At 48.5% G+C, this 11,045-nt stretch overlaps 1 long non-coding RNA gene across 1 annotated transcript; it reads right to left on the reverse strand.

The window, feature by feature from the left end:
* Positions 1-7,689: 7,689 nt before the first annotated feature.
* On the reverse strand, positions 7,690-10,657 carry LOC119368267. The gene is made up of 5 exons (XR_005176582.1): positions 9,704-10,657; positions 9,087-9,318; positions 8,922-8,950; positions 8,733-8,827; positions 7,690-8,210 (listed from the first exon to the last, which is right to left on the reverse strand). It is a non-coding gene; the product is annotated as an uncharacterized LOC119368267 (long non-coding RNA).
* Between the last annotated feature and the right edge of the window lie 388 nt (positions 10,658-11,045).

The raw sequence follows: 11,045 nt of genomic DNA on the forward strand, positions 1-11,045 counted from the left end.
GGTCCCATTGCCTAGCCAGTAGGTGCCAGTGATGACTCGAGCCTTTCCTGCCAGCATTCAAGCCTGGTAGGATGCTTTTTTTGCGGGGTCTAGTAGGATGCTTCTTGAATTGAACAAACTGAAATGCTACTTTAAAGGCCTGAGAAGTGTTGTGTCAGTACGATTGGATAATGCTAAAAACATGCGTGTTTTCAAAAGACAGACGTTGACTGTAAAATTATGTTGGTTCAAGGCCCGGCTCGTCGGGTCATGTGGACATGTGTCGCGGCCATGTTATGGGCTATTTGGCATATTCGTAACAAGTTTACTATTGAGGGCGTGTTTCCTTCGCATCCCGCTGACGTAATCTTCAAATGCATCGTGTTCTTGCAGTATTGGGCACCGCTGGGAAGACAACATGACTCTGATCTCCATCGCCATGCTCTTTGTCGTCTTCGCTCAGTCTACTCGGAGTCCCGTGCCCCGTCGTCCGCGTCGTTTGCTGCCGCATAGGGATGGGCAGCCCCTTTTAGTCGTAGTTTCCGCCGAGCCTGCATGCTCTTTTGGCTAGGCCGGTAGCGCCTTGTAACGCACATTACTCCGCCTCCGGTTGCTGTTCCCTAAACCTTGCTCGACTTATGTCTGGTGTCTTGTGTTGTTTGTGTGGTCGAGATACGCTGCCTATGTTGTGGGCTTTATTAATTTAAAGCCGGACGTCCCTGACGTCTATGTTCTAAAAAAAACCGTGGCGACGGGTCGAACGCGCCCGACACGTGTATGGGCGCGCGCTGGGTGTGTTGAACGCGTCGGGTGCGCGTGGGACGTGCTGGACGCATTGGTGCGGTCGGGCTCGTCAGGCGCGTCGGGTGTGCGTGGGACGTGCGGGACGCACTGGTGCGGTCGGGCTTGTCGGGCGCGTCGGGTGCGTGCGGAACGCAGCGGCGGCAAGCCGTGTGATACGGCAAGCGCGTGAGAGTTGGAGCCTGACCGGCTAAGCACTTAGTTGGAGCCAAGTGATTTGATTAGTTTGTTAGCTGCATGGAACTAATCAGTTGTGTGGGCGAGCTAGCCGCTGGCCAGGTCATGTGGCCATTGAGGATAAGTGGCGGACGTGGTGCATGTAGTTAGGGATTAGCTCATGCATGCGTTAGTTGGTTAGTGGCCAACGTGGTGGTCAGGTTAGTGGGTGTGTCCTATCTTTGATGTATATATATGTACTGCATTGAGTTAATGAAAAGGCTGAGAGGGCTGGAAAAACAATGTAGCCCCCGTGTGATCATCAAGGGAGCCTCTTGGCAAAGCTTGTGTGTTCTTCCTTGGTGCATGTGTGCGTGTGTGTGTGGAGTTTCTCCTTGAGTGAGGCAAGAGGTAGAAGAAGGGCGCTGCGGCGAGGAGGCGGCGCCAACAATTGGTATTCAGAGCCACAAGGTTCGAGGGGCTGCCGTGGCGTGCGGCGGCATCCGCGGCGAGTGCGGCGAACATGGAGGCTGCGGTGCGCATCGAGTCCGCAGCGGTTCATTGTGATGTCGTGCGCGCGGCGAGCACGATGGTCGCGGAGGCGAGGGGGTCTCGGAGGACCTGCGTGGTGGCGCAGAGGCCACGGCGGCTCGGTGCGACAACCGTGGAGGCACAGTGGCGCGTGGCGCGGAGACACGGCACGGTGGCGCACGGAGCTGAGGGCCGTTGCAGCGGCAGCGAGCGGCGGCTCGTGCGGGAGGCAGGCGGTGGCGTCGGGCGGAGGCGTACATGGCGACATCGACGACAATGACAACTACAGCGTGGCGTCGGTCAGCGGTGGGAACAGGCGCGGCCGTTGCTACAAATGTGGCCAGCGTGGCCACTTCAAGAGGGAGTGCCCCCAGCTGCAGAAGGAGCCGGCGGCGGAGCGCGGCTGCTGGCGGACGCCGGCATTGAGGACGACCTCCTCTGAGCCACGCCTTAGGGGGAGTGTGTTGGGCTAATAAGCCGTGGCGACGGGTCAAACGCGCCAGACACGTGTATGGGCGAACGCTGGGTGTGTTGGACGCGTCGTGCGCGCGCGGGACGTGCTGGACGCACTGATGTGGTCGGGTGCGTCGGGTGTGCGCGAGACGTGCGGGACGCACTTGTGCGGTCGGGCTCGTCAGACGCGTCGGGTGCGCGCGGGACGTGCGGAACGCAGCGGCGGCACAGCCGTGTGATACGGCAAGCGTGTGAGAGTTGGAGCCTGACCGGCTAAACACTTAGTTGGAGCCAAGTTATTTGATTAGTTTGTTAGCTGCATTGAACTAGTCAGTTGTGTGGGCAAGCTAGCCGCTGGTCAAGTCGTGTGGCCGTTGAGGATAAGTGGCGGACGTGGTGCATATAGTTAGGGATTAGCTCATGCATGCGTTAGTTGGTTAGTGGACAATGTGGTGGCCGGGTTAGTGGGTGTGTCCTATCTTTGATGTATATATATGTACTGTATTGAGTTAATGAAAAGGCTGAGAGGGCTGGAAAAACAATGTAGCCGCCGTGTGATCGCCAATGGAGCCTCTTGGCAAAGCTTGTGTGTTCTCCCTAGGTGCATGTGTGTGTGTGGAGTTTCTCCTTGAGTGAGGCAAGAGGTAGAAGAAGGGCGATGCGGCGAGGAGGCGGCGCCAACAAATTACTCTTATAATATACTCCTAATTTATACATAGATACAAAATCACAAACTATAAAGAAATATATTTCCAAGGGCCTCAATGGTTTGGAAGAATTTCATTGAATTTTGTAGGATTTTTTCTGCTAGAGATTGTTGGTTTGTAGGATCTACATATGATTTTTTGTGGTATCTGCATGTATTTCAAAGAAGAAAAAAATACACTAGTCTCACTGAAATTCCCCTCTTTTTTATGACAACTATGCCGTAAGCCCAGTCCTTAACGAATTAATGTATATTTTTCTACAATGCAACCAAGCAATTTATATCACAATTCTACCGGTTTCCTATATCTGCTTTTTTAGAATCAAGGAAACATGGAAGCCCTCAATATGAATTCAGCGGTGTCTGTTTTTTTTCACACAATGTATGAAATCAAGTGTTAATCTTGCACCCCAAAAAAGAGAAGGAGTTGCAGTCTTGTCCGGTTGACATTCGTAATTCTGAGAGAAAGTTAAGGGTAGAATGCCAAATACACTAGAATCAATTTAATTCTCATGATGAATGCAGTGACAGTAGTGTTTGAAACGATATAGTAGTTCACTATAATTTTGCATAAAATATGATGCCACATTCTTGTGCTTCAAACACGACAATTGCAATCTGCATATCACAGCACACACATCCTGACTCGCAGCAAGACGCACACAGCAGGATCGTTAAGCAGTGTGGCACTTCGCCCTCCTTCGCTTCAAGACATCAATTCAATTCTCGATACGTGCCTAGTTAACAAAATGCACTAGAATGGCAAATTGCTAAAGGAGTCCATCTCCACCTGGCCATCTTGGCAAGGTTATTTTGCACATCAAGCCAATCCCGTCTAGTCATAAATCCTGGTGGTTCCCAGTCCTAGCTAGGGTGTATGTGGATTTCGACAACGCTAAAAAGCAATTCTAACTAAGCGCAAAACTTGAGTACATTCAATGTGCGGCATGCTAAAATGAACCTAGCTAGCAACAACTAAGCTCTACTCCTTAGTCGACGCACGATGGTTTGTTTATGAATCTTTTCTCCATCTCTCTTCTCACACTTAAATATGAACATTGTGTGGTGCAACATCCATGTGATGGATGCTTTCATGCAATTCAATACTGCCATATGAGCACATGGACATTTTTTATTGTTTGTTAGTGTCCCTCTTTCAGCAGTAGCTCCCCTGTTATAAATTTTGCCTGTATCAACTAACGTTCACAGTGTGGTTCCAGTTGGTGACCGCATAGAGGGTCTCCAGAGCATGCACCTTGCCGAGGATCATCAGACCTCCAAATCAAAACTACCTACCAAGTAGTGAGCTTTAGTGACATAGTTTTATTATGCAAATATAGAGCCCCGCCTTTCTTGCTAGTATTCTAGCGCATGTCCATTTGCTTGTTCCTCGCAGGATGATTCCCAGGATCACCTTGAAATTTTGAATGGACCGCGGTGCTATATGCATTTTGAAGATTTCTCTAGAAGCCAAAGAAGTGTTGTGGCACTCCATTGGATACTATAAGGCGTGCATGTTTTCTAAAGATTAACATTGACTGCAGTTTCTTTAATCGTACATAGATGTGAAATCATAAACTCTATAAAGAAAACTAGCCGCACAAATACACGGATGTCTTGATAGTTGATTACATAATTACCTAGGAGTGACAGTCAGAAAGGTTATTTGCTGTGATGGTTCTCACTAGTATTGATCTGGTTATATACAGCTCGTACAGGTTCAGTTCCACATCAAGAGATGGTGGATAATGAAGAGTGAAGCCTGTAGACCTACATTCTAGCACTAAGCCATAATGCTAGACGTTATGACACAGGTTAGATAGCACTAACTAAATACAGCTGACAGTGATCAATCGGAAAAAAATACCGTGATCCACATTTACTTGTTCACTAAAAAGCATGCAACTTTTGGACATGAAGAACACCACTATAAGATACTATTAAATTCATTGGACAACATGCCAGGTACTACTTGCCATCCTTACACTTCCATACCGAAAAAGGCTTCCCCCGCTTCATATATAAAGCACCGACCATACAAGCACAACGATACAAACACACGCCGCCACCACGCACAACACACACCCAAGGCAAGATACAAAGGTGCCGAACACCGCACACCACCCCAACGACTACCAAACAACATGAATCACCTGGAGCCAACAGAGACCTCCATCGCAATCCTCCGTGAAGAGGCGAGGCGGATAACGGCGGAGCAAGGACTCCAGGACGGTGCCTCCAGAAGGGCACGACTATGAGTAGCCGCCACCGTCTGATCACGAAGATCAAATTTTCACCTGGAGCATCACGAAGGAGTGGGAACAATGCGACGGAGCCTTCATGAAGGATACGACGTCCATGAACGTCGCCATCGTCGGCCCCTGAGCAAGTGGTGTACCCCGGCGCTCACACCCCTCCGACGCACCCTATCTCTGCCAACCACCCGCAACCAAACCACCCGCGTGGCCATGGTTGCGCACCCGCACCTGAGACGCATGCTCCGCCCACGAACGCCGCGTCTCCCACCGCTAGGGCCGCCGCCCTACATCCAGACACCCCCGAGATCAACCAAAGTGACCGGCTTTGGACCAAAGGACGCACCCGACCGCCAAAACCGCAACATATGTCCTGCCTCGAACAATGTCAGAGCTGCATCAGCCCGCACCCAGTCGGGGAAAGGGGGAGGAGAGGGAGCGGACGCATCCACGACCGGCACACCCCTGTGTCGGTGACGGGTGGCCCGATCTTTCGTCGGCGCCTCCCATCCCTCCAGCCTACCTCCCCACCTGACACCCCCTGTGTCACCCCACCTCAGCAGCCGGTGTAGCTCCACGCGAGGCCACCGACACACCCGTCCACCGGCAACGAAAACCCCAAGGTCCGCCGCCGACCACCAAGAAAGCTCACCGGCCCGCCCACCAACCTTCCGCTGCTGCGACGCTGCAGCCTGTCCCGCCCTCGGCCCGCGTCGCCCGGCCCCAGGTCCAGCCGCACCCGTCAGGCCATAGATCTGGCCGCGCCGCCGCCGATCTTGGAGAGCCGAGCACGCACCATCACCTGGCCGCCCGCCGCGAGGGAGCAGAGGCACCGGAGCCCCGCCTCTGCCCGCTGCACCGCCGTGTCGCCCGGCACAGCTCCACACTCTGACCCGAGGCGCCGGCCCGTGCCAGCACCGCCTGAGCAGGAGGACCACGAGGCCCCGCTGCCGCCAGCGACAACTGGGCATCGCCCGGCCGCGCCCTCGTGCGGCGGCGAGGTAGGAGGAGGGAAGAGGGAGCGGATACCGGTGGGATTTAGGGTTGCCCCCCGGTCGCCTTGCTGGAGCGACGTGGGGGGGGGGGACTACAACAACATCTTCATCAAGTTCTTAATACTACTAGTTGACCCATTGCGCCAAATGGCGCAGAGACCTGCTGAAGACATGCTGTCGATAAATATAGTTTCATGCTGCAAGTACCTTCAACTAAATCATGCTATTTTTTAAACATGTTTATTACGTTGTTAAATAATAGTCTGGGAAAAGGGAAACTTTGCATAATATGAATATGTTCAGTTTGAAAATATGGCCACTATGATGAGAGAGTAAAGTTGGCATGGTTGTATTTTTTAGCAAGTTTGAAAACATGGTTATCATGATGAGAAACCTGGCCGTGCATCTTTTTCCTACAAAAAAGAGGGAAAAAGATAAGAAACCTAAGAAAAAAACATGTCTTTGTTGTGAATATACGGAGATATAGGGACCAGGAGGTATTAGGATAGCCCATATGTTATTTAGCCCAGCCCATGTAAAGCGATGCTTGTGGCCCGTGAGGAGCTGAATATGAAGCGGCGGGGGCAGATCCAGCGGAGACTATCTATCCCCTTCCTTTCTTTCTCGGTTTCTCAGCTGGGTGACAGAGGCGTTTCCTCAGCCGCCGACCGGTGCGATTTCTTACCTCTTTTGATTTCGGATTTATCTGCATGCATGGATTTACTTTCCATTTATCTCGATCTTGCATCTCCCCTCTTTTTTGTGGCGATTCACACCCCTTTTGTCTCGTTTTCTAGGCATTATAGATCTTGTGATGCGATCCTTTCTATTTAGGGATGCACTCATATGGAAGTAAATTTCTGCAGTTATTCCAATGGTTATTTATAAGCTGCCATTGTTTTGATTGAGAATTGATGGCTTCGTAGGTTAGTGTGACGGCTGAGATGAGGGGATCTCGAGCTGACCCTATGGATATCAGTTCTGATGGAAGCATCTACTCTAAACAGAAGGATAATAATAAATTGAGGCTAACCTATGTGGCTAAGGTAAACAAAAAAGGAGAAGAACACACCATAATTCTTAAAGTACCTATCCTAGGATGCATTTGACCGCGGTACCATCCTAAAATTCCTTCCTGATGCTTCTTAGCTTCTTTCCTTAGTTAATCGCCCTGTTTTTGAGTTTTCGCTAATTTTAACAAGGTCCCTCTTACCCCCTTCACAAAATAGGTAAGAAGGTAAGAGTTAATCAGGGACCATATTAAAACTGCTCTTTAGTTTTTGTGACACCTTCTCAACCCAATAAGAGTTCCATTGATAAGCTGATCTATGGGTTCAATACCCATCAATGTCAAGAGAAAAAGATCATGTGATGCATCTCAACGGATTGATTGTTTCATCTCTGCTAAGTCTTCAGAAGGTTGTGGAGCTCTAAATTTCTCTGGAATAGCCGCAACAGAAAAGAATAAACCATACCATACTCAAGTTGACCGGTGCAAAGCTCGTTATAAAACAGAAACTTCAAAGGCCATATCATGTAATATGCTGATAGGATTTAGAAAACAATGGCTAAAGGGGCAGCCCCAGTGCATGTAGCTCCCGCTTGCGCAGGGTCTGGGGAAGGGTCCGACCACTTTGGGTCTATTGTACGCAGCCTTTCCCTACATTTCTGTAAGAGGCTGTTTCCAGGACTTGAACCCGTGACCTCATGGTCACAAGGCAGCAGCTTTACCACTGCGCTAAGGCTCCCCTTCATTTAGAAAACAATGGCTGGGAAAACAAAAATATTTCGTAGTACAGAACAAGCTAACAAAAACATTTCAACACTAAAGTAAAACTGCAGCAAGCACAATGGTTACACTACACTGTTTAGATACCTAATTGCTAATTTAGGTTATGCGGCTGATGGAACCAAACAATATATAAAGAATCTATTTTCAAGTACTCCCTCTGTAAACGGTCCAGTCCTATGAGGACATTACACACCAGTCAGAGTTCCATGGAGACGGTCTCCTTTCCTATACCTAATCTATGTATATATACCTCCATGGAGATGGACAAAGACGACACGACCCACATCACGACAGCACGGTTCTAGTTTCCTTGGTCCATCCCCTTGCTTCTCTTAAGGTCTCTACCTTGGTGTTGTCATGCTACTCTTGCATTCCAATCTAACATTTAGCTAATATAAACTCACTGCTCTCTGTACAACAGAGCAGCAATAGGGTAAAGAAGAAAAACTGGAACTTCACTAACCCACTAAAGTGTGTAAAGCCTAGCTCTGAATTTTCGGTTGCACCGCTCATCATCATCCATCTCAGAGAATAGGCAAAATCTGCAACGATATGAATGGCCTTAGAATTAAAGGATGTACATCTACAACTACAGCAGAATTAACTGTTATGAATTTTTTTGCAGGAGTGAACACGAGCTTTGTAATTCTATGTTTATTTTATGGAGCGGTACTGGCATTATTAAAAACAATCCTGTTAGTATTATCATTTTTCGGGTCTTCAAGAAACACATCTCTTCTGTGCTAGATCTAGATACGCCCCGAGCGCAGTATAAGTTATTTGAAATCGTGGAAAAGCAACCTGAAAATTGTCTGAAGGCATGAAGACCAGAATTCAGAGTAAACGGTTGTAAAATACCAAGAAGCACTTCATGGAATATATTTGATTACTCAGCATTAAACAACCAAACAAGAGCAGTAAAAAATGACCGAAGGATGATTTTAGCAGGCATTTTATGAAAATAATCTAGCCTCGTTGTACTGAACACTGAAATGAATCATCAACTAAGAATTTTAAATTCCCATTGAATTCCTATTGGGATTCAAATTTAGAGCAAAAGAAACCTTGCATTGTTCATCGAAGGGTAAAATTCTCAGGGCGTCTTGATTCTGGACCACTCAAATATCATGGAGGTTATACCATATCCATTCAGTAAAATCTATAACAAAACAAATGTACGCATACATATCAGGATGAAATTCCTTATATAGATCATTATAACTAAGGCAACAAATAATATTTCGGGCTACTACCGTGTATGCTTTAATCATAGTATTTTTCACTGCAAATAATATTTGCTCTTTGTCAAAACATACGAGAATGTAAGGAAAAAGTCATACACAAGGGGAAGAGAAATACGTCATGTAACATTCTTCAAGCCAAATAAATATTAGTAGAATCCTACAGGAGAGACTCACCATAAAATTGGTTCCATTCTTTGAATAACCACTTCATGCAAAATCCCTTACAATATATTCAGACCAATCCATCGGCCAAAAAATTGTAGTGTTCTTCACCACTGAACTCTGATTCAAGAACTGAAGGGTATGTCAATTGCATATACTATCATGCATGTTTTCATCTGTCTTTTCCCCTCCAAATGATAATTTTCTCCTTGCCAAAAGACACGAGAATGCAAGCAAAAAGGTCCTGCAGAAATAAGGTGAGAGAAATGCCTCCTGTTACAGCCTTACATGTGAAGCGAAATAAGCATTTTGTAGTAAGCATATATGGTAAACTACAATCTTCAGATAACCACATTGGGTAATCCTTTACAATCAATTCAACCGACTAATCGGTCAATTCGACACCGGACAGTAAAGATAAACACAAGTTACTAAAAACTTTTGAACCACAGATGCCTTGTACTTAATCCATATAATGAGACCCACGAGGTAATGTAGAATAAAAATAGTAGCTCTATATCTTAACCAAACCATAGTGCAAATATTTTCCACAAATATCACAGTGAGCAGGATAAGAACAACATGATAAAAACAGCAGCTCTGCATCTTAATCGACAATTCATCCCTACCTCGTCTCCCTGTCAGCCGCCACCTCCTCCTGGATCTCATCGCCGGTAGCACACCTTAGTCGGCCAGCCAGCAATCAACACCAAACGCACGTTGGCACCAAACAACTATCTCCATGCCTTCGTCCCGCCCGTCTCCCCCAGTACTTTTTTTGCTGGTGTTCCCCAATCCTTCTTGATCATCCTCCTTGTTGCCAGAACCACCAGCAGCTCCTTGTTGCCAGAACCACCAACATCTCCTTGATCCTGCAGCTATGGTCCACGCTCGATCTACTCCTCGTGGTGCACTAACGCCCTTATCCACGAGACAAAGGGGAAAATAAGAGAGAGGGCAGAGATAGAGTGGGGAGGAGATAGAGGCAAACCTGAACCACCTCGACTTCCCTGCTCTTGATGCTCCGTCCAGCGAGACTTCTTCCACGGCCGACCCCGCCAGCATTCGCGCCTGCACGACCTCCTTGCTCCTGTTGTTCTGGCTTGACGAGCCTCCCTCCACGGCAGATCCCACCCGCATTTGCCGCTGCACCAACCCTCGCTGCTTTCCCTCGTAGGCCCGGACCTTCTTTCGAGCCCCGACCCGGGGGCGAAATCATTCCTGTGAGCTTACGCACCCGGGTACTGCTATCCTGGACGTGCATATTCTTTGGGATGTGCGCCACATGGAACAGAAAACACTAGGGGTCATGTTTGCTGGCAGAGGATTACAGACGTACATGGCCGTGATCGGCCTAGTTGGGCTAGGAGCACAAAAGGACAGATGCATGTGGGCTTGGAAGCAGGCATCTCCAGAAAGAAGACAGAGGAGTCATCCGCAGTCGTCCCGTGACAAATTCTCCTCCGTGCTCCTGTGGAGCTAGCTCGGCGGCGGGGGTAGCGGATGAAGTTTGAGAACGAGAGAAGAAACGAGATCTGAGGGGCAGCTTCACTTGCTGGAGAGGGAGCAGGGGAATCATTGGCCCGTCCGGGTGTGCGGAAGCAGATTTGGACGCGCATCGCGGCGAGCCATCTCCGGCGCCATCAGCCGTTGGCAGGGAGGAGGTAATTACGAGTCCCAATTTTCTTTGGCAAAGCCACTTATGCAGATGGGAGTTAGGGGGTTGGGCGGCAACAGGTTTGATTTTATCGGTATGTTGCTTAGCTTTTCTATCTGCGTATTGCAGAGTTATCCGGACGGGATGCGGAGAGCTAAATCTAGGTTCAGTTCCAGCTGCCTCCGTCAACATGCAGCTAATCATACTTCCATGGCCAGATTGAATCATCACGCTTCTGGAAGAAATAATCAGCGTTCGGGAATCTGAACCAGATCTTGTAAATCAGCAAGAAAAATGTTTGATTCGTACCCAAT

Source organism: Triticum dicoccoides, chromosome 2B, assembly GCF_002162155.2.
Source record: "Triticum dicoccoides isolate Atlit2015 ecotype Zavitan chromosome 2B, WEW_v2.0, whole genome shotgun sequence".
Lineage (NCBI taxonomy): Eukaryota > Viridiplantae > Streptophyta > Magnoliopsida > Poales > Poaceae > Triticum > Triticum dicoccoides.